The 24,679-nt window shown below is 46.9% G+C and overlaps 1 long non-coding RNA gene across 1 annotated transcript; it reads left to right on the forward strand.

Moving 5' to 3' along the window:
• The first annotated feature begins 6,979 nt into the window (after positions 1–6,979).
• Positions 6,980–19,729, forward strand: LOC123738265 (uncharacterized). The gene is made up of 3 exons (XR_006767471.1): positions 6,980–7,188; positions 13,589–13,764; positions 19,419–19,729. It is a non-coding gene; the product is annotated as an uncharacterized lncRNA (long non-coding RNA).
• The last annotated feature ends 4,950 nt before the right edge of the window (positions 19,730–24,679 follow it).

Here is a 24,679-nt window from a genome sequence, read left to right on the forward strand (position 1 = left end):
GAGGTTATATAGCTGAGGGCTGTCTGCCTTGATGTTAACACAGCGAGTTAACAATGCCTTCGTACAGGAGTACAGAGGTAGATCTATGTGATATAGAGGTAGATCTATGTGATATAGAGGGAAATCTTTGTGATATAGAGGTAGATCTATGTGATATAGAGGTAGATCTATGTGATATAGAGGGAGATCTGTGTGATATAGAGGTAGATCTATGTGATAGTGTTAAATACAGTCCTACAGTAGTATAGAGGGAGATCTATGTGATATAGAGGGAGATCTATGTGATATAGATGGAGATCTATGTGATATAGAGGTAGATCTATGTGATATAGAGGTAGATCTATGTGATATAGAGGGAGATCTATGTGATATAGAGGGAGATCTATGTGATATAGAGGGAGATCTATGTGATATAGAGGGTAGATCTATGTGATATAGAGGTAGATCTATGTGATAGTGTTAAATACAGTCCTACAGTAGTATAGAGGGAGATCTATGTGATATAGAGGAGATCTATGTGATATAGAGGGAGATCTATGTGATATAGAGGTAGATCTATGTGATAGAGGGAGATCTATGTGATATAGAGGTAGATCTATGTGATATAGAGGTAGATCTATGTGATATAGAGGGAGATCTATGTGATATAGAGTTAGATCTATGTGATATAGAGGTAGATCTATGTGATATAGAGGTAGATCTATGTGATATAGAGGTAGATCTATGTGATATAGAGGTATATCTATGTGATATAGAGGTAGATCTATGTGATATAGAGGGAGATCTATGTGATATAGAGTTAGATCTATGTGATAGTGTTAAATACAGTCCTACAGTAGTATGAGGGAGATCTATGTGATATAGAGGGAGATCTATGTGATATAGAGGGAGATCTATGTGATATAGAGGTAGATCTATGTGATATAGAGGTAGATCTATGTGATATAGAGGTAGATCTATGTGATATAGAGGAGATCTATGTGATAGTAGAGGGAGATCTATGTGATATAGAGGGAGATCTATGTGATATAGAGGGTAGATCTATGTGATATAGAGGTAGATCTATGTGATATGTTAAATACAGTCCTACAGTAGTACAGAGGGAGATCTATGTGATATAGAGGGAGATCTATGTGATATAGAGGAGATCTATGTGAATAGAGGTAGATCTATGTGATATAGAGGGAGATCTATGTGATATAGAGGTAGATCTATGTGATATAGAGGTAGATCTATGTGATATAGAGGGAGATCTATGTGATATAGAGTTAGATCTATGTGATATAGAGGTAGATCTATGTGAATAGAGGTAGATCTATGTGATATAGAGGTAGATCTATGTGATATAGAGGTATATCTATGTGATATAGAGGTAGATCTATGTGATATAGAGGTAGATCTATGTGATATAGAGGCAGATCTATGTGATTTAGAGGTAGATCTATGTGATATAGAGGTAGATCTATGTGATATAGAGGGAGATCTATGTGATATAGAGGTATATCTATGTGATATAGAGGTAGATCTATGTGATATAGAGGTAGATCTATGTGATATAGAGGCAGATCTATGTGATTTAGAGGTAGATCTATGTGATATAGAGGCAGATCTATGTGATTTAGAGGTAGATCTATGTGATATAGAGGCAGATCTATGTGATTTAGAGGTAGATCTATGTGATATAGAGGTAGATCTATGTGATATAGAGGGAGATCTATGTGATATAGAGGTAGATCTATGTGATATAGAGGTAGATCTATGTGATATAGAGGGAGATCTATGTGATATAGAGTTAGATCTATGTGATATAGAGGTAGATCTATGTGATATAGAGGTAGATCTATGTGATATAGAGGTAGATCTATGTGATATAGAGGTATATCTTTGTGATATAGAGGTAGATCTATGTGATATAGAGGTAGATCTATGTGATATAGAGGCAGATCTATGTGATTTAGAGGTAGATCTATGTGATATGAGGTAGATCTATGTGATATAGAGGGAGATCTATGTGATATAGAGGTAGATCTATGTGATATAGAGGTAGATCTATGTGACATAGAGGTAGATCTATGTGATATAGAGGCAGATCTATGTGATTTAGAGGTAGATCTATGTGATATAGAGGTAGATCTATGTGATATAGAGGTAGATCTATGTGATATAGAGGCAGATCTATGTGATTTAGAGGTAGATCTGTGTGATATAGAGGTAGATCTATGTGATATAGAGGGAGATCTATGTGATATAGAGGTATATCTATGTGATATAGAGGTAGATCTATGTGATATAGAGGTAGATCTATGTGATATAGAGGCAGATCTATGTGATTTAGAGGTAGATCTATGTGATATAGAGGTAGATCTATGTGATTTAGAGGTAGATCTATGTGATTTAGAGGTAGATCTATGTGATATAGAGGTAGATCTATGTGATTTAGAGGCAGATCTATGTGATTTAGAGGTAGATCTATGTGACATAGAGGTAGATCTATGTGATATAGAGGTAGATCTATGTGATATAGAGGCAGATCTATGTGATATAGAGGTAGATCTATGTGATATAGAGGCAGATCTATGTGATTTAGAGGTAGATCTATGTGATATAGAGGGAGATCTATGTGATATAGAGGTATATCTATGTGATATAGAGGTAGATTTATGTGATATAGAGGTAGATCAAGTTGATATAGAGGCATATCTATGTGATATAGAGGGAGATCTATGTGATATAGAGGTATATCTATGTGATATAGAGGTAGATCTATGTGACATAGAGGTAGATCTATGTGACATAGAGGCAGATCTATGTGATATAGAGGCAGATCTATGTGATTTAGAGGTAGATCTATGTGATATAGAGGCAGATCTATGTGATTTAGAGGTAGATCTATGTGATATAGAGGTAGATCTATGTGATATAGAGGTAGATCTATGTGACATAGAGGTAGATCTATGTGATATAGAGGTAGATCGATGTGATTTAGAGGTAGATCTATGTGATATAGAGGTAGATCTTTGTGATTTAGAGGCAGATCTATGTGATATAGAGGTAGATCTATGTGATATAGAGGTAGATCTATGTGATATAGAGGTAGATCTATGTGATATAGAGGTAGATCTATGTGATATAGAGGCAGATCTATGTGATTTAGAGGTAGATCTATGTGATATAGAGGTAGATCTATGTGATATAGAGGCAGATCTATGTGATTTAGAGGCAGATCTATGTGATATAGAGGTAGATCTATGTGATATAGAGGTAGATCTATGTGATATAGAGGTATATCTATGTGATATAGAGGTAGATCTATGTGATATAGAGGCAGATCTATGTGATATAGAGGGAGATCTATGTGACATAGAGGTAGATCTATGTGATATAGAGGCAGATCTATGTGATATAGAGGTAGATCTATGTGATATAGAGGCAGATCTATGTGATTTAGAGGTAGATCTATGTGATATAGAGGGAGATCTATGTGATATAGAGGTATATCTATGTGATATAGAGGTAGATTTATGTGATATAGAGGTAGATCAAGTTGATATAGAGGCAGATCTATGTGATATAGAGGAGATCTATGTGATATAGAGGTATATCTATGTGATATAGAGGTAGATCTATGTGACATAGAGGTAGATCTATGTGACATAGAGGCAGATCTATGTGATATAGAGGCAGATCTATGTGATTTAGAGGTAGATCTATGTGATATAGAGGCAGATCTATGTGATTTAGAGGTAGATCTATGTGATATAGAGGTAGATCTATGTGATATAGAGGTAGATCTATGTGACATAGAGGTAGATCTATGTGATATAGAGGTAGATCTATGTGACATAGAGGTAGATCTATGTGATATAGAGGCAGATCTATGTGATTTCGAGGTAGATCTATGTGATATAGAAGTAGATCTATGTGATATAGAGGCAGATCTATGTGATTTAGAGGTAGATCTATGTGATATAGAGGTAGATCTATGTGATATAGAGGCAGATCTATGTGATTTAGAGGTAGATCTATGTGATATAGAGGTAGATCTATGTGATTTAGAGGCAGATCTATGTGATATAGAGGTAGATCTATGTGATATAGAGGTAGATCTATGTGATATAGAGGTAGATCTATGTGATATAGAGGTAGATCTATGTGATATAGAGGCAGATCTATGTGATTTAGAGGTAGATCTATGTGATATAGAGGTAGATCTATGTGATATAGAGGCAGATCTATGTGATTTAGAGGCAGATCTATGTGATATAGAGGTAGATCTATGTGATATAGAGGTAGATCTATGTGATATAGAGGTATATCTATGTGATATAGAGGCAGATCTATGTGATATAGAGGGAGATCTATGTGACATAGAGGTAGATCTATGTGATATAGAGGCAGATCTATGTGATTTAGAGGTAGATCTATGTGATATAGAGGTAGATCTATGTGATATAGAGGTATATCTATGTGATATAGAGGTAGATCTATGTCCTCTGTGACTGGTGCCATCAGGTCCATGCAGCTAGACGACGAAGGGTTATCGTGGTGTGTTTGTAGCACATGGGCATGTGTGAAAACGTAGTCCCTCAGACTGTCGCCTCGTTAGCTCAGCGTTTTGACGTGACGCATAACTACAGCTGGTTCTGGACTACAACGGACCGCAGTGATGTCATTTACGGTATTAAATACGGCAGACAGGCTGTAAATCTGACTGTAGTCAGAACGATACCCGGGCAGAGATCAACTGAGCTGATAAGCATCAATCTGTTTTTTTGTCTTCGTCTCCAAGAAAATGTGTCTGTCTTCTGTGCCGCGGGTCGCATTACGGGTCCGTGTGAACCAGTGAGGGTTTTTGTAAAAGTGACACCACAGGCTGACCGTAATCTGGAGTACCGATCTCCTCAGCAACACATCAGAAGGTAGTCATCACCCTGATCTGATAAACATCTTGTCCTGTCTTCTGTTGGCAAATTACATTGAATCTGTTAACCTCTCTCAGGACACACACACGCACGCACGCGCACGCACACACACACACACACACACGCACACACACACACACACACGCACACACGCACACACACACACACAAACACGGAACACACGCTTCAACAGCCAGTGGAAAAATCAGAGCGCCAAATTCAAAAAACAACAAAATGTCATAATTCAAAGTTCTCAAACATACGACTATTTTACACCATTTTAAAAGATACACGTCTCCTTAATGTAACCACGTTGTCCGATTTCAAAAAGGCTTTACGGCGAAAGCATAAAGTTAGATTATGTTAGGACAGGTTCAACACAAGAAAAACCACACAGCCATTTTCCAAGCAAGGAGATGCATCACAAATACCAGAAATAAGCACTAACCTTTGACGATCTTCATCAGATGACACTCCTAGGACATCATGTTACACAATACATGTATGTTTTGTTCGATAAAGTTCATATTTATATCCAAAAACAGCATTTTACATCGGCGCTTGATGTTCAGAAAATATTTTGCCTCCAATACTGCCGGTGAATCAGCACAACAATTTACAAAAATACTCGTCATAAACGTTGATAAAATATTAAATTGTTATTCAAAGAATTATAGATGAACATCTCCTTTATGCTAACGCTGTGAAAGATTTCAAAATAACTTTACTGGGAAAGCACACTTTGCAATAATCTGAGTACTGCGCTCAGAAAAATACGCTACGCAATACAGATACCTGCCATTTTGGAGTCATCTAAAATATTAAATAGCATTAGAAATATTCACTTACCTTTGATGATCTTCACCAGAAGGCACTTCCAGGAATACCAGGTCCACAATAAATGTTGTTTTGTTCGATAAAGTCCATCATTGAAGTCCAAATACCTCCTTGTTGTTTGCTCGTTCAGTAAGCTACTCCAAATGTAGGAAGCGCAGCCAAAATGTCACGCCGAAAAGTCAAAAAAGTTATATTTATGTTCGTTGAAACATGTCAAACGTTGTATAGCATCAATCTTTAGGGCCTTTTTAACTTAAAACTTCAATAATATTCCAACCGGACGATTCCAATGTCTTGAAAAACGTTTTGGAACACAGCTACCTCCCCACGTGAATGCGCGCCAATGAACTCATGTCCTTTCCTGAGTCAACATCTTCCAACTTCCTTTGTTCCCTCTCTGTTCACTGCAAAAGCCTGAAACTAGGTTCAAAAGACTGTTGACATCTAGTGGAAGCCTTAGGAAGTGCAAAATTAACCCTAAATCACTGTGTGTTGGATAGGCAATGACTTGAAAAGACTACAAGCACCAGATTTCCCACTTCCTGGTTAGATTTTTCTCAGGTTTTTGCCTGCCATATGAGTTCTGTTATACTCACAGACATCATTCAAACAGTTTTAGAAACTTCAGAGTGTTTTCTATCCAAATCTACTAATAATATGCATATTCTAGTTCCTGGGCCCGAGTAGTAGGCCGTTTAATTTCGGTAATTTTTTCATCCGGCCGTGAAAATACTGCCCCCTACCTTAGAGAAGTTAAGGAATCTGTTAAGGAATCCGTTAAGGAATCTGTTAAGGAATCCGCTAAGAAAATAAAATGAAGGAAACACCTTTTATTGCAGATCAAGTTCTTTGTGCTGTTTAAATGTTTAGGATGCCTCTGTGTGGATTTTCTTGCTTGTATTTCAGATCATCTCTACTGTACTTGTTTGTGTTTGGTGTAGTTCCTCCATGTATTCTGGCCATCTTTTTGATTCCTTCGGTTGAGACCAATGAAATCAGATTACCTCGTAAAGATTGCGTCTTCGTTCCCTTCATTTGAGGAAGACGACTGATTAAATATTGTATTATTTAAAAATGAGTTTTTAAATGTAAACCAAAAAAAAAAAAACGTTTTAAATACCTATAACATTACACATTGACAGAATCCATTTGAAACTTTTAATTTAACAAATAAATGTTGAACAAATTCTTATTTACAATGACGGCCTCCCCCGGCCAGAACCCAGACGTTGCTGGGCAAAATTGTGCAGCGCGTTTGAACCCACGTCCCATGTTAATCTCTCCTTCCTTTCCTGCAGGTTCTAGACATTAAGAAGAAGCTGAAACAGTCCAAAAGGTTCTGGTCCAACCTGCCGGATGAGATCTGTACTAAAGACAAGTTGACCGAGCCAGATGAAGAGCAGTGCTGGAATAGTCACGCTAAGGCCAGGTGAGAGGTGTTCAGATCACACGCCCGTAGACCTACACTAACTAGTCCTATAACTAGTCTGATGAGGTCTGAACAGTGCTGGAATAGTCACGCTAAGGCCAGGTGAGAGGTGTTCAGATCACACGCCCGTAGACCTACACTAACTAGTCCTATAACTAGTCTGATGAGGTCTGAACAGTGCTGGAATAGTCACGCTAAGGCCAGGTGAGAGGTGTTCAGATCACACGCCCGTAGACCTACACTAACTAGTCCTATAACTAGTCTGATGAGGTCTGAACAGTGCTGGAATAGTCACGCTAAGGCCAGGTGAGAGGTGTTCAGATCACACGCCCGTAGACCTACACTAACTAGTCCTATAACTAGTCTGATGAGTTGACCCTCAGCTGGTCCAGAACTATGGTACTCTGACTCCTTGGTACAGAACAAGGGAGACCCAGTGTTGTAGACTCTCAGCTGGTCCAGAACTATGGTACTCTGAGTCCTTGGTACAGAACAAGAGAGAACCAGTGTTATAGACCCTCAGCTGGTCCAGAACTATGGTACTCTGAGTCCTTGGCACAGAACAAGAGAGAACCAGTGTTATAGACCCTCAGCTGGTCCAGAACTATGGTACTCTGAGTCCTTGGCACAGAACAAGAGAGAACCAGTGTTATAGACCCTCAGCTGGTCCAGAACTATGGTACTCTGAGTCCTTGGTACAGAACAAGAGAGACCCAGTGTTGTAGACCCTCAGCTGGTCCAGAACTATGGTACTCTGAGTCCTTGGTACAGAACAAGAGAGACCCAGTGTTGTAGACCCTCAGCTGGTCCAGAACTATGGTACTCTGAGTCCTTGGTACAGGACAAGAGAGAACCAGTACTACAGCGATGCCAAGGTCAGATAAGACAGACATATTGTTTACCTGTGAATCTCTGACACTTTATGGATATGGTGAGATGTTCTCATCTATTCCTGTACAATAACGTGTTTATAGATGCTTGGAATGAAAGCCAGAAGCTCTCTCTCTCTCTCTCTCTCTCTCTCTCTCTCTCTCTCTCTCTCTCTCTCTCTCTCTCTCTCTCTCTCTCTCTCTCTCTCTCTCTCTCTCTCTCTCTCTCTCTCTCTCTCTCTCTCTCTCTCTCTCTCTCTCTCTCTCTCTCTCTCTCTCTCTCTCTCTCTCTCTCTCTCTCTCTCCCCTCCCTCCCTCTGTTCCTCTCCCCCTCCATCCCTCTGTTCCTCTACCCCTCCATCCCTCTACCCCTCCATCTCTCTGTGCCTCTACCCCTCCATCCCTCTACCCCTCCATCCCTCTGTTCCTCCACCCCTCCATCCCTCCACCCCTCTACCCCTCCATCCCTCTGTTCCTCTACCCCTCCATCCCTCTGTTCCTCTACCCTCCATCCCTCCATCCCTCTACCCCTCCATCCCTCTCCCCTCCATCCCTCTGTTCCTCTACCCCTCCATCCCTCTGTTCCTCTCCCCCTCCATCCCTCTGTTCCTCTCCCCCTCCATCCCTCTGTTCCTCTACCCCTCTGTTCCTCTACCCCTCCATCCCTCTACCCCTCCATCTCTCTGTGCCTCTACCCCTCCATCCCTCTACCCCTCTACCCTCCATCCCTCTGTTCCTCTACCCCTCCATCCCTCTGTTCCTCCACCCCTCCATCCCTCCATCCCTCTACCCCTCCATCCCTCTGTTCCTCTACCCCTCCATCCCTCCATCCCTCCACCCCTCCATCCCTCCATCCCTCTACCCCTCCATCCCTCTACCCCTCCATCCCTCTGTTCCTCTACCCCTCCATCCCTCCATCCCTCCACCCCTCCATCCCTCCATCCCTCTACCCCTCCATCCCTCTACCCCTCCATCCCTCTGTTCCTCCACCCCTCCATCCCTCTGTTCCTCTACCCCTCCATCCCTCTACCCCTCCATCCCTCTGTTCCTCCACCCCTCCATCCCTCCATCCCTCTGTTCCTCTACCCCTCCATCCCTCTGTTCCTCTACCCCTCCATCCCTCTGTTCCTCTACCCCTCCATCCCTCTGTTCCTCTACCCCTCCATCCCTCTGTTCCTCTACCCCTCCATCCCTCCATCCCTCTACCCCTCCATCCCTCTACCCCTCCATCCCTCTGTTCCTCTCCCCCTCCATCCCTCTACCCCTCCATCTCTCTGTGCCTCTACCCCTCCATCCCTCTACCCCTCCATCCCTCTGTTCCTCTACCCCTCCATCCCTCCATCCCTCTACCCCTCCATCCCTCTGTTCCTCTACCCCTCCATCCCTCCATCCCTCTACCCCTCCATCTCTCTGTTCCTCTACCCCTCCATCCCTCTGTTCCTCTACCCCTCCATCCCTCTGTTCCTCCACCCCTCCATCCCTCTGTTCCTCTACCCCTCCATCCCTCTGTTCCTCTCCCCCTCCATCCCTCTGTTCCTCTACCCCTCCATCCCTCTGTTCCTCTACCCCTCCATCCCTCCGTCCCTCTACCCCTCCATCCCTCTGTTCCTCTACCCCTCTACCCCTCCATCTCTCTGTCCCTCTACCCCTCCATCCCTCTGTTCCTCTACCCCTCCATCCCTCTACCCCTCTACCCCTCCATCCCTCCATCCCTCCACCCCTCCATCCCTCCGTCCCTCTACCCCTCCATCCCTCTGTTCCTCTACCCCTCTACCCCTCCATCTCTCTGTCCCTCTACCCCTCCATCTCTCTGTCCCTCTACCCCTCCATCCCTCTGTTCCTCTACCCCTCCATCCCTCTGTTCCTCTACCCCTCCATCCCTCTGTTCCTCTACCCCTCCACCCCTCCATCCCTCTGTTCCTCCACCCCTCCATCCCTCTGTTTCTCTACCCCTCCCAGAGTCATAACTACAGCAGATGGTGTCATAAAAGATCAATTAATTTCCCTGTTTGTGCCAGTTCTTCCCCCACCCTTCCCCACCACCAAACCACCCTGGCTAGGTAAGTGGAGCTTGGATGGTCCCTACGCCAGCTTCTGGATGACTTCTGGATGAATGAAACATTGATGGGCATCAGACAGCCAGACAGGCCAGGGCCCAGATCTCTGGAGGACCTCAGGGAAGCAGACAGCCAGACAGGCCAGGGCCCAGATCTCTGGAAGACCTCAGGGAAGCAGACAGCCAGACAGGCCAGGGCCCAGATCTCTGGAAGACCTCAGGGAAGCAGACAGCCAGGCAGGCCAGGGCCCAGATCTCTGGAAGACCTCAGGGAAGCAGACAGCCAGACAGGCCAGGGCCCAGATCTCTGGAGGACCTCAGGGAAGCAGACAGCCAGACAGGCCAGGGCCCAGATCTCTGGAGGACCTCAGGGAAGCAGACAGCCAGACAGGCCAGGGCCCAGATCTCTGGAGGACCTCAGGGAAGCAGACAGCCAGACAGGCCAGGGCCCAGATCTCTGGAGGACCTCAGGGAAGCAGACAGCCAGACAGGCCAGGGCCCAGATCTCTGGAGGACCTCAGGGAAGCAGACAGCCAGGCAGGCCAGGGCCCAGATCTCTGGAGGACCTCAGGGAAGCAGACAGCCAGACAGGCCAGGGCCCAGATCTCTGGAAGACCTCAGGGGAAGCAGACAGCCAGACAGGCCAGGGCCCAGATCTCTGGAGGACCTCAGGGAAGCAGACAGCCAGACAGGCCAGGGCCCAGATCTCTGGAGGACCTCAGGGAAGCAGACAGCCAGACAGGCCAGGGCCCAGATCTCTGGAGGACCTCAGGGAAGCAGACAGCCAGGCAGGCCAGGGCCCAGATCTCTGGAGGACCTCAGGGAAGCAGACAGCCAGACAGGCCAGGGCCCAGATCTCTGGAGGACCTCAGGGAACAGGAGAGGACTGGATCAGAGAGAGAGGACTGGATCAGAGAGAGAGGACTGGATCAGAGAGAGAGGACCCAGCAGAACTGGAGAGGACTGGATCAGAGAGAGAGGACTGGATCAGAGAGAGAGGACTGGATCAGAGAGAGGGACCAATAGACAGGGAGAGAGGGACCAATAGACAGGAGGAGGGAGTAGGGAGAGAGGGACCAATAGGAGGAGGGAGTAGGGAGAGAGGGACCAATAGGAGGAGGGAGCAGGGAGAGAGGGACCAATAGGAGGAGGGAGTAGGGAGAGAGGGACCAATAGGGAGGAGGGAGTAGGGAGAGAGGGACCAATAGGAGGAGGGAGTAGGGAGAGAGGGACCAATAGGAGGAGGGAGCAGGGAGAGAGGGACCAATAGGGAGGAGGGAGCAGGGAGAGAGGGACCAATAGGAGGAGGGAGCAGGGAGAGAGGGACCAATAGGAGGAGGGAGCAGGGAGAGAGGGACCAATAGAAGGAGGGAGCAGGGAGAGAGGGACCAATAGGAGGAGGGAGTAGGGAGGGAGGGACCAATGGAGGAGGGAGTAGGGAGACAGGGACCAATAGGAGGAGGGAGCAGGGAGAGAGGGACCAATAGGAGGAGGGAGCAGGGAGAGAGGGACCAATAGACAGGAGGGAGTAGGGAGAGAGGGACCAATAGGAGGAGGGAGTAGGGAGGGAGGGACCAATAGGAGGAGGGAGTAGGGAGAGAGGGACCAATAGGAGGAGGGAGTAGGGAGAGAGGGACCAATGAGACAGGAGGAGGGAGTAGAGAGAGAGGGACCAATAGGAGGAGGGAGCAGGGAGAGAGGGACCAATAGGAGGAGGGAGTAGGGAGAGAGGGACCAATAGGGAGGAGGGAGCAGGGAGAGAGGGACCAATAGGAGGAGGGAGTAGGGAGAGAGGGACCAATAGGAGGAGGGAGTAGGGAGAGAGGGACCAATAGGAGGAGGGAGTAGGGAGGGAGGGACCAATAGGAGGAGGGAGTAGGGAGAGAGGGACCAATAGGAGGAGGGAGTAGGGAGAGAGGGACCAATAGGGAGGAGGGAGCAGGGAGAGAGGGACCAATAGGAGGAGGGAGTAGGGAGAGAGGGACCAATAGGAGGAGGGAGTAGGGAGGGAGGGACCAATAGGAGGAGGGAGTAGGGAGAGAGGGACCAATAGGAGGAGGGAGCAGGGAGAGAGGGACCAATAGGAGGAGGGAGTAGGGAGAGAGGGACCAATAGGAGGAGGGAGTAGGGAGAGAGGGACCAATAGGAGGAGGGAGCAGGGAGAGAGGGACCAATAGGAGGAGGGAGTAGGGAGAGAGGGACCAATAGGAGGAGGGAGTAGGGAGAGAGGGACCAATAGGAGGAGGGAGTAGGGAGAGAGGGACCAATAGGAGGAGGGAGTAGGGAGAGAGGGACCAATAGACAGGAGGGAGTAGGGAGAGAGGGACCAATAGGAGGAGGGAGCAGGGAGAGAGGGACCAATAGGAGGAGGGAGCAGGGAGAGAGGGACCAATAGACAGGAGGGAGCAGGGAGAGAGGGACCAATAGGAGGAGGGAGCAGGGAGAGAGGGACCAATAAGAGGAGGGAGCAGGGAGAGAGGGACCAATAGGAGGAGGGAGCAGGGAGAGAGGGACCAATAGGAGGAGGGAGCAGGGAGAGAGGGACCAATAGGAGGAGGGAGCAGGGAGAGTGTAGAATGCAGGAGGGATTGTGCAATCAGCATTACTAGTCCTGTCTGGTTGGATTATACAGCCCAGCTTTACGACCTGTTCAGGACCACTGACAGCTGCTCTCTGAGTGCTGGAGAATCTCTTCAGGACCACTGACAGCTGCTCTCTGAGTGCTGGAGAATCTCTTCAGGACCACTGACAGCTGCTCTCTGAGTGCTGGAGAATCTCTTCAGGACCACTGACAGCTGCTCTCTGAGTGCTGGAGAATCTCTTCAGGACCACTGACAGCTGCTCTCTGAGTGCTGGAGAATCTCTTCAGGACCACTGACAGCTGCTCTCTGAGTGCTGGAGAATCTCTTCAGGACCACTGACAGCTGCTCTCTGAGTGCTGGAGAATCTCTTCAGGACCACTGACAGCTGCTCTCTGAGTGCTGGAGAATCTCTTCAGGACCACTGACAGCTGCTCTCTGAGTGCTGGAGAATCTCTTCAGGACCACTGACAGCTGCTCTCTGAGTGCTGGAGAATCTCTTCAGGACCACTGACAGCTGCTCTCTGAGTGCTGGAGAATCTCTTCAGGACCACTGACAGCTGCTCTCTGAGTGCTGGAGAATCTCTTCAGGACCACTGACAGCTGCTCTCTGAGTGCTGGAGAATCTCTTCCTCTATTGGACCACTGACAGCTGCTCTCTGAGTGCTGGAGAATCTCTTCAGGACCACTGACAGCTGCTCTCTGAGTGCTGGAGAATCTCTTCAGGACCACTGACAGCTGCTCTCTGAGTGCTGGAGGACCACTTCCTCTTGAGAACGCTCCACACGATCCATTTAATTGAATAATTTCCTTTCCAATGAAATGTGATTGTATTTTAATAGGTGTTCCTCAGAGATGTACCTGAACAGGTGTTGTTGTTATCCTCCGTCTCCCAGGTATTTTCCTGAGGTGGTGAAAGACGGCCTCACCAACCAGCTGAACAACCCTGAGGTCGCGGTGGACATCACTAGACCGGACACTCTGATTCGCCAACAGATCATGACGCTCAGGGTGATGACGAACAAGCTGAAAAACGCCTACAACGGAAACGACATTTTCTTTCAGGACTCCAGTAAGTTCCAAACGATACCCTATTCTCTCTGTAGTACACTACCTTGACCAGGGCCCATAGGGAATAGGGCCCTATTCTCTCTGTAGTGCACTACCTTGACCAGGGCTCTCTGTAGTGCACTACCTTGACCAGGGCTCATAGGGAATAGGGCTCTATTCTCTCTGTAGTGCACTACCTTGACCAGGGCCCATAGGGAATAGGGTTCTATTCTCTCTGTAGTGCACTACCTTGACCAGGGCCCATAGGGAATAGGGTTCTATTCTCTCTGTAGTGCACTACCTTGACCAGGGCTCATAGGGAATAGGGCTCTATTCTCTCTGTAGTGCACTACCTTGACCAGGGCCCATAGGGAATAGGGTTCTATTCTCTCTGTAGTGCACTACCTTGACCAAGGCCCATAGGGAATAGGGCCCTATTCTCTGTAGTGCACTACCTTGACCAGGGCTCATATTGAATAGGGCTCTATTCTCTCTGTAGTGCACTACTTTGACCAGGGCCCATAGGGAATAGGGCTCTATTCTCTCTGTAGTGCACTACTTTGACCAGGGCCCATAGGGAATAGGGTTCTATTCTCTCTGTAGTGCACTACCTTGACCAGGGCCCATAGGGAATAGGGCTCTATTCTCTCTGTAGTGCACTACTTTGACCAGGGCCCATAGGGAATAGGGTTCTATTCTCTCTGTAGTGCACTACCTTGACCAGGACCCATAGGGAATAGGGCTCTATTCTCTCTGTAGTGCACTACTTTGACCAGGGCCCATAGGGAATAGGGCTCTATTCTCTCTGTAGTGCACTACCTTGACCAGGGCCCATAGGGAATAGGGTTCTATTCTCTCTGTAGTGCACTACCTTGACCAGGGCCCATAGGGAATAGGGCCCTATTCTCTGTAGTGCACTACCTTGACCAGGGCTCATATTGAATAGGGCTCTATTCTCTCTGTAGTGCACTACTTTGACCAGGGCCCATAGGGAATAGGGCTCTATTCTCTCTGTAGTGCACTACTTTGACCAGGGCCCATAGGGAATAGGGTTCTATTCTCTCTGTAGTGCACTACCTTGACCAGGGCCCATAGGGAATAGGGCTCTATTCTCTCTGTAGTGCACTACTTTGACCAGGGCCCATAGGGAATAGGGTTCTATTCTCTCTGTAGTGCACTACCTTGACCAGGACCCATAGGGAATAGGGCTCTATTCTCTCTGTAGTGCACTACTTTGACCAGGGCCCATAGGGAATAGGGCTCTATTCTCTCTGTAGTGCACTACCTTGACCAGGGCCCATAGGGAATAGGGTTCTATTCTCTCTGTAGTGCACTACCTTGACCAGGGCCCATAGGGAATAGGGCCCTATTCTCTGTAGTGCACTACCTTGACCAGGGCTCATATTGAATAGGGCTCTATTCTCTCTGTAGTGCACTACTTTGACCAGGGCCCATAGGGAATAGGGCTCTATTCTCTCTGTAGTGCACCACTTTGACCAGGACCCATAGGGAATAGGGTTCTATTCTCTCTGTAGTGCACTACCTTGACCAGGACCCATAGGGAATAGGGCTCTATTCTCTCTATAAGTGCACTACTTTGACCAGGGCCCATAGGGAATAGGGCTCTATAGTGCACTACTTTGACCAGGGCCCATAGGGAATAGGGTTCTATTCTCTCTGTAGTGCACTACTTTGACCAGGGCCCATAGGGAATAGGGTTCTATTCTCTCTGTAGTGCACTACCTTGACCAGGACCCATAGGGAATAGGGCTCTATTCTCTCTATAAGTGCACTACTTTGACCAGGGCCCATAGGGAATAGGGCTCTATAGTGCACTACTTTGACCAGGGCCCATAGGGAATAGGGTTCTATTCTCTCTGTAGTGTACTACTTTGACCAGGGCCCATAGGGAATAGGGTTCTATTCTCTCTGTAGTGCACTACTTTGACCAGGGCCCATAGGGAATAGGGTTCTATTCTCTCTGTAGTGCACTACCTTGACCAGGGCCCATAGGGAATAGGGTTCTATTCTCTCTGTAGTGCACTACTTTGACCAGGGCCCATAGGGAATAGGGTTCTATTCTCTCTGTAGTGCACTACTTTGACCAGGACCCATAGGGAATAGGGCTCTATTCTCTCTGTAGTGTACTACTTTGACCAGGGCCCATAGGGAATAGGGCTCTATTCTCTCTGTAGTGTACTACTTTGACCAGGGCCCATAGGGAATAGGGCTCTATTCTCTCTATAAGTGCACTACTTTAACCAGGGCCCATAGGGAATAGGGCTCTATTCTCTCTATAAGTGCACTACTTTAACCAGGGCCCATAGGGAATAGGGCTCTATTCTCTCTGTAGTGCACTACTTTGACCAGGGCCCATAGGGAATAGGGCCCTATTCTCTCTACAGTGCACTACCTTGACCAGGGCCCATAGGGAATAGGGCCCTATTCTCTCTACAGTGCACTACCTTGACCAGGGCCCATAGGGAATAGGGCCCTATTCTCTCTACAGTGCACTACCTTGACCAGGGCCCATAGGGAATAGGGCCCTATTCTCTCTACAGTGCACTACCTTGACCAGGGCCCATAGGGAATAGGGCCCTATTCTCTCTACAGTGCACTACCTTGACCAGGGCCCATAGGGAATAGGGCCCTATTCTCTCTACAGTGCACTACCTTGACCAGGGCCCATAGGGAATAGGGCCCTATTCTCTCTACAGTGCACTACCTTGACCAGGGCCCATAGGGAATAGGGCCCTATTCTCTCTACAGTGCACTACCTTGACCAGGGCCCATAGGGAATAGGGTTCTATTCTCTCTGTAGTGCACTACTTTGACCAGGGCCCATAGGGAATAGGGCCCTATTCTCTCTACAGTGCACTACCTTGACCAGGGCCCATAGGGAATAGGGCCCTATTCTCTCTACAGTGCACTACCTTGACCAGGGCCCATAGGGAATAGGGCCCTATTCTCTCTACAGTGCACTACCTTGACCAGGGCCCATAGGGAATAGGGTTCTATTCTCTCTGTAGTGCACTACCTTGACCAGGGCCCATAGGGAATAGGGCCCTATTCTCTCTACAGTGCATTACCTTGACCAGGGCCCATAGGGAATAGGGCCCTATTCTCTCTACAGTGCACTACCTTGACCAGGACCCATAGGGAATAGGGTTCTATTCTCTCTGTAGTGCACTACCTTGACCAGGGCCCATAGGGAATAGGGCTCTATTCTCTCTATAAGTGCACTACTTTAACCAGGGCCCATAGGGAATAGGGCTCTATTCTCTCTATAGTGTACTACCTTGACCAGGGCCCATAGGGAATAGGGCCCTATTCTCTCTACAGTGCACTACCTTGACCAGGGCTCAAAGGGAATAGGGCTCTATTCTCTCTGTAGTGCACTACCTTGACCAGGGCCCATAGGGAATAGGGCCCTATTCTCTCTACAGTGCACTACCTTGACCAGGGCCCATAGGGAATAGGGCCCTATTCTCTCTACAGTGCACTACCTTGACCAGGGCCCATAGGGAATAGGGCCCTATTCTCTCTACAGTGCACTACCTTGACCAGGGCCCATAGGGAATAGGGTTTTTTGCGTCTATATCTACCTCTGAACGCCTATATATCTACATAGGCGTTCAGAGGCCCATTATCAGCAACCATCACTCCTGTGTTCCAATGGCACATTGTGTTAGCTAATCCAAGTTTATCATTTTAAAAGACTAATTGATCATTAGAAAACCCTTCTGCAATTATGTTAGCACAGCTGAAACACTGTTGTACTGATTAAAGAAGCAATAAAACTGGCCTTCTTTAGACTAGTTGATTATCTGGAGCATCAGCGTTTGTGGGTTCGATTACAGGCTCAAAATGGCCAGAAACAAAGAACTTTCTTCTGAAACTCGTCAGTCTATTCTTATTCCATGAGAGAAATTGCCAAGAAACTGAAGATCTCGTACAACGCTGTGTACTACTCCCTTCACAGAACAGCGCAAACTGGCTCTAACCAGAATAGAAAGAGGAGTGGGAGGCCCCGGTGCACAACTGAGCAAGAGGACAAGTACATTAGAGTGTCTAGTTTGAGAAACAGACGCCTCACAAGTCCTCAACTGGCAGCTTCATTAAATAGTACCCGCAAAACACCAGTCTCAACGTCAACAGTGGAGAGGCGACTCCGGGATGCTGGCCTTCTAGGCAGAGTTCCTCTGTCCAGTCTCAACAGTGAAGAGGCGACTCCAGGATGCTGTTGCAAAGAAAAAGCCATATCTCAGACTGGCCAATAGAAATTAAATATTAAGATGGACAAAAGAACACAGACACTGGACAGAGGAACTCTGCCTGGAAGCATCCCGGAGTCGCCTCTCCACTGTTGACGTTGAGACTGGAAACCCAATCATGGTGCTGTTGGATCCAGATATGGGAACCCAGACATGGTGCTGTTGGATCCAGATATGGGAACCCAGACATGGTGCTGTTGGATCAGGCCAACTTATTTCTATTGTGTGGGCTCTCTCCGTATCTCTCCGTATCTCTCCGTATCTCTCCGTATCTCTCTGTATCTCTCTCCGTATCTCTCTGTATCTCTCTCCGTATCTCTCTCCATATCTCTCTCCGTATCTCTCCGTATCTCTCTCCGTATCTCTCTCCGTATTTCTCTCCGTATCTCTCTCCGTATCTCTCTCCGTATCTCTCTCCGTATCTCTCCGTATCTCTCTCCGTATCTCTCTCCGTATCTCTCCGTATCTCTCCGTATCTCTCTCCGTATCTCTCTCCGTATCTCTCCGTATCTCTCTCCGTATCTCTCTCCGTATCTCTCCGTATCTCTCCGTATCTCTCCGTATCTCTCCGTATCTCTCCGTATCTCTCTCCGTATCTCTCTCCGTACTCCGTATCTCTCCGTATCTCTCCGTATCTCTCTCCGTATCTCTCCGTATCTCTCTCTGTATCTCTCTCCGTTTCTCTCCGTATCTCTCTCCGTATCTCTCTCCGTATCTCTCTCCGTATCTCTCTCTGTATCTCTCTCCGTATGGGCGACAACCTCGAAAAACTTAAAAAACTAGAAAACTAGTAAAACTCAAAACTCAAAAAACTGGAAAACTCAAAAAATGCTAAAAACATAAAAACACTAAAAACTCTAAAAATTAAAAAAATTATAGAAAAATTATAAAAAAGCCAAATAACTGAATTCCAACAACATTTACATTTTAGTCATTTAGCAGACGCTCTTGTCCAGAGGGACTTACAGTAGTGAATGCAGACATTTATCTTTATTTATTTATATTTTTTTCCCATACTGGTCCCCCGTGGGAATCGAACCCACAACCCTGGGGTTGATCAAGGCAGTAAACCTTCAGACGGTCAGCTATCTGCTTTGAGTCTGTTTGGATCCTCACTCATTGTGCTGTGTGTGTGTGTGTGTGTGTGTGTGTGTGTGTGTGTGTGTGTGTGTGTGTGTGCGTGTGTGTCCGTCCTGTGTGTGTGTGTGTGTGTGTGTGTGTGTGTGTGTGTGTGTGTGTGTGTGTGCGTGCGTGTGTGTGTGTGCGTGCGTGCGTGTGTGTGTGTGCGTGTGTGTGTGTCCGTCCTGTGTGTGTGTGTGTGTGTGTGTGTGTGTGTGTGTGTGTGTGTGTGTGTGTGTGTGTGTGTGTGTGTGTGTGTGTGTGTGTGTGTGTGTCTCTCTAGGCGACGAGGGCAGCGGTAGCGGTAGTGGCTGTCCAGAGCGATGTACCACAGAGTTTGTGTTTGTGGGTTCGGAGTCCCCCGTGGTCGGAGCGGACAGGAGCGACGAGCGAGTTTCGACTGCATCAGGCAGCGCCTCGCATCCGTCCAGAACTTCTCTACCGCTGCTACTGACCTTCTCTCTCACGGCGCTGTCCTGGTCCAGGAGATAATAATACCAGCCGGGCTGAGAGGACCACCCCGCCGCTACGACCTCTGGCACCAATCAGCCAGCCAGCCAGCCGGTCGGGGTACTGACTGTTAGAGTTCTCTAACCAGAACCGGACTCGTACTACCCTTTCGGACCCTTTCGGACTCTTTCGGACCCCCCCCCCCCCCCCACCACCAACACCATGAAGAGAGATGGTCACAGTTAGTTTACTGTAGTAGACTGAGGATTGGTGTGAGTGTTACAGTGCTGCATCCTGCTTTGGCCCCAAAGAGCTCTCTGCTCTGCTCTAATCTGTTCTAATCTGTTCTGCTCTGTTCTAATCTGTTCTGCTCTGTTCTAATCTGTTCTGTTCTAATCTGTTCTGTTCTAATCTGTTCTGCTCTAATCTGTTCTGCTCTAATCTGCTCTGTTCTGCTCTGCTCTAATCTGCTCTGTTCTAATCTGTTCTGTTCTAATCTGTTCTGCTCTAATCTGCTCTGTTCTGCTCTGCTCTAATCTGCTCTGTTCTGCTCTGCTCTAATCTGTTCTAATCTGTTCTGCTCTGTTCTAATCTGTTCTGTTCTGTTCTAATCTGTTCTGTTCTGTTCTAATCTGTTCTAATCTGTTCTGTTCTAATCTGTTCTAATCTGTTCTGTTCTGTTCTGCTCTGTTCTAATCTGTTCTGTTCTGTTCTGATCTGTTCTGCTCTGTTCTAATCTGTTCTGTTCTGTTCTGTTCTAATCTGTTCTGTTCTAATCTGTTCTGCTCTGTTCTAATCTGCTCTGTTATAATCTGTTCTGCTCTTTTCTAATCTGCTCTGCTCTAATCTGTTCTGCTCTTTTCTAATCTGTTCTGCTCTGTTCTAATCTGCTCTGTTATAATCTGTTCTGCTCTTTTCTAATCTGCTCTGCTCTAATCTGTTCTACTCTGTTCTGCTCTGTTCTTCTCTGTTCTAATCTGTTCTGCTCTGTTCTACTCTGTTCTAATCTGCTCTGCTCTGTTCTAATCTGCTCTAATCTGTTCTAATCTGTTCTAATCTGCTCTGCTCTGCTCTAATCTGTTCTAATCTGTTCTGCTCTGTTCTAATCTGCTCTGTTCTAATCTGTTCTAATCTGTTCTGCTCTGTTCTAATCTGTTCTAATCTGTTCTGCTCTGTTCTAATCTGCTCTGTTCTAATCTGTTCTGCTCTGTTCTAATCTGTTCTTCTCTGCTCGGTGACGTCCAGAACAGAACGTAGCGTCAGTGGATCAGCTAATCGTCTCCTCTTTTCTCCAAACCAACCAACTGCTTCTCTCCTTAACTCTGATTGAACAACAACGTGCTCCTTCTCTCCCGGAGAGACAGAATGAGAACGCAATTTAAAACGTGTTCTTTAGAGCGATGATGATGATGATGAAGAATTTAAAAATACATGAGATTATATTTTTCTTTTCTTTATACAGCAGAATTATGAAACCTTCAAAATGAACAGAACAGAAAGAGAGAACCCTGAGAAGGTTCTGTTAGAGTTCCCTACATCCTCCCACAACAGAGAGAGAGAGAAGGTTCTGTTAGAGTTCCCTACATCCTCCCACAAGAGATGTTCCCTACATCCTCCCACAACAGAGAGAGAAGGTTCTGTTAGTGTTCCCTACATCCTCCCACAACAGAGAGAGAAGGTTCTGTTAGTGTTCCCTACATCCTCCCACAACAGAGAGAGAAGGTTCTGTTAGTGTTCCCTACATCCTCCCACAACAGAGAGAGAAGGTTCTGTTAGTGTTCCCTACATCCTCCCACAACAGAGAGAGAAGGTTCTGTTAGTGTTCCCTACATCCTCCCACAACAGAGAGAGAAGGTTCTGTTAGTGTTCCCTACATCCTCCCACAACAGAGAGAGAGAGGTTCTGTTAGTGTTCCCTACATCCTCCCACAACAGAGAGAGACAGGTTCTGTTAGTGTTCCCTACATCCTCCCACAACAGAGAGAGAGAAGGTTCTGTTAGTGTTCCCTACATCCTCCCACAACAGAGAGAGAGAAGGTTCTGTTAGTGTTCCCTACATCCTCCCACAACAGAGAGAGAAGGTTCTGTTAGTGTTCCCTACATCCTCCCACAACAGAGAGAGAAGGTTCTGTTAGAGTTCCCTACATCCTCCCACAACAGAGAGAGAAGGTTCTGTTAGTGTTCCCTACATCCTCCCACAACAGAGAGAGAAGGTTCTGTTAGTGTTCCCTACATCCTCCCACAACAGAGAGAGAGAAGGTTCTGTTAGTGTTCCCTACATCCTCCCACAACAGAGAGAGAAGGTTCTGTTAGTGTTCCCTACATCCTCCCACAACAGAGAGAGAAGGTTCTGTTAGAGTTCCCTACATCCTCCCACAACAGAGAGAGAGAAGGTTCTGTTAGTGTTCCCTACATCCTCCCACAACAAGAGAGAGAAGGTTCTGTTAGAGTTCCCTACATCCTCCCACAACGAGAGAGAGAAGGTTCTGTTAGAGTTCCCTACATCCTCCCACAACAGAGAGAGAGAAGGTTCTGTTAGTGTTCCCTACATCCTCCCACAACAGAGAGAGAAGGTTCTGTTAGAGTTCCCTACATCCTCCCACAAGAGATGTTCCCTACATCCTCCCACAACAGAGAGAGAAGGTTCTGTTAGTGTTCCCTACATCCTCCCACAACAGAGAGAGAAGGTTCTGTTAGTGTTCCCTACATCCTCCCACAACAGAGAGAGAAGGTTCTGTTAGTGTTCCCTACATCCTCCCACAACAGAGAGAGAAGGTTCTGTTAGAGTTCCCTACATCCTCCCACAACAGAGAGAGAAGGTTCTGTTAGAGTTCCCTACATCCTCCCACAACAGAGAGAGAGAAGGTTCTGTTAGAGTTCCCTACATCCTCCCACAACAGAGAGAGAAGGTTCTGTTAGTGTTCCCTACATCCTCCCACAACAGAGAGAGTAGGTTCTGTTAGTGTTCCCTACATCCTCCCACAACAGAGAGAGAAGGTTCTGTTAGAGTTCCCTACATCCTCCCACAACAGAGAGAAGGTTCTGTTAGTGTTCCCTTCATCCTCCCACAACAGAGAGAGAAGGTTCTGTTAGAGTTCCCTACATCCTCCCACAACAGAGAGAGAGAAGGTTCTGTTAGTGTTCCCTACATCCTCCCACAACAGAGAGAGAAGGTTCTGTTGTTGTTCCCTACATCCTCCCACAACAGAGAGAGAGAAGGTTCTGTTAGTGTTCCCTACATCCTCCCACAACAGAGAGAGAGAAGGTTCTGTTAGTGTTCCCTACATCCTCCCACAACAGAGAGAGAGAGAAGGTTCTGTTAGTGTTCCCTACATCCTCCCACAACAGAGAGAGAAGGTTCTGTTAGAGTTCCCTACATCCTCCCACAACAGAGAGAGAGAAGGTTCTGTTAGTGTTCCCTACATCCTCCCACAACAGAGAGAGAAGGTTCTGTTAGAGTTCCCTTCATCCTCCCACAACAGAGAGAGAAGGTTCTGTTAGTGTTCCCTACATCCTCCCACAACAGAGAGAGAGAAGGTTCTGTTAGAGTTCCCTACATCCTCCCACAACAGAGAGAGAGAAGGTTCTGTTAGTGTTCCCTACATCCTCCCACAACAGAGAGAGAAGGTTCTGTTAGTGTTCCCTACATCCTCCCACAACGAGAGAGAAGGTTCTGTTAGTGTTCCCTACATCCTCCCACAACAGAGAGAGAAGGTTCTGTTAGTGTTCCCCTACATCCTCCCACAACAGAGAGAGAGAAGGTTCTGTTAGTGTTCCCTACATCCTCCCACAACAGAGAGAGAGAAGGTTCTGTTAGTGTTCCCTACATCCTCCCACAACAGAGAGAGAGAGAAGGTTCTGTTAGTGTTCCCTACATCCTCCCACAACAGAGAGAGAAGGTTCTGTTAGTGTTCCCTACATCCTCCCACAACAGAGAGAGAGAAGGTTCTGTTAGTGTTCCCTACATCCTCCCACAACAGAGAGAGAGAGAAGGTTCTGTTAGAGTTCCCTACATCCTCCCACAACAGAGAGAGAGAGAAGGTTCTGTTAGAGTTCCCTACATCCTCCCACAACAGAGAGAGAAGGTTCTGTTGGAGTTCCCTACATCCTCCCACAACAGAGAGAGGAAGGTTCTGTTGTTGTTCCCTACATCCTCCCACAACAGAGAGAGAGAAGGTTCTGTTAGTGTTCCCTACATCCTCCCACAACAGAGAGAGAGAAGGTTCTGTTAGAGTTCCCTACATCCTCCCACAACAGAGAGAGAGAAGGTTCTGTTAGAGTTCCCTACATCCTCCCACAACAGAGAGAGAGAGAGAAGGTTCTGTTAGAGTTCCCTACATCCTCCTCCCACAACAGAGAGAGAGAAGGTTCTGTTAGAGTTCCCTACATCCTCCCACAACAGAGAGAGAGAGAAGGTTCTGTTAGAGTTCCCTACATCCTCCCACAACAGAGAGAGAGAAGGTTCTGTTAGAGTTCCCTACATCCTCCCACAACAGAGAGAGAGAAGGTTCTGTTAGAGTTCCCTACATCCTCCCACAACAGAGAGAGAGAAGGTTCTGTTAGTGTTCCCTACATCCTCCCACAACAGAGAGAGAAGGTTCTGTTAGTGTTCCCTACATCCTCCCACAACAGAGAGAGAAGGTTCTGTTAGAGTTCCCTTCATCCTCCCACAACAGAGAGAGAAGGTTCTGTTAGTGTTCCCTACATCCTCCCACAACAGAGAGAGAGAAGGTTCTGTTAGAGTTCCCTACATCCTCCCACAACAGAGAGAAGGTTCTGTTAGTGTTCCCTACATCCTCCCACAACAGAGAGAGAGAAGGTTCTGTTAGTGTTCCCTACATCCTCCCACAACAGAGAGAGAGAGAAGGTTCTGTTAGTGTTCCCTACATCCTCCCACAACAGAGAGAGAAGGTTCTGTTAGAGTTCCCTACATCCTCCCACAACAGAGAGAGAGAAGGTTCTGTTAGTGTTCCCTACATCCTCCCACAACAGAGAGAGAGAAGGTTCTGTTAGTGTTCCCTACATCCTCCCACAACAGAGAGAGAGAGAAGGTTCTGTTAGTGTTCCCTACATCCTCCCACAACAGAGAGAGAGA

This window comes from Salmo salar, unplaced genomic scaffold (genome assembly GCF_905237065.1).
Source record: "Salmo salar unplaced genomic scaffold, Ssal_v3.1, whole genome shotgun sequence".
NCBI lineage: Eukaryota > Metazoa > Chordata > Actinopteri > Salmoniformes > Salmonidae > Salmo > Salmo salar.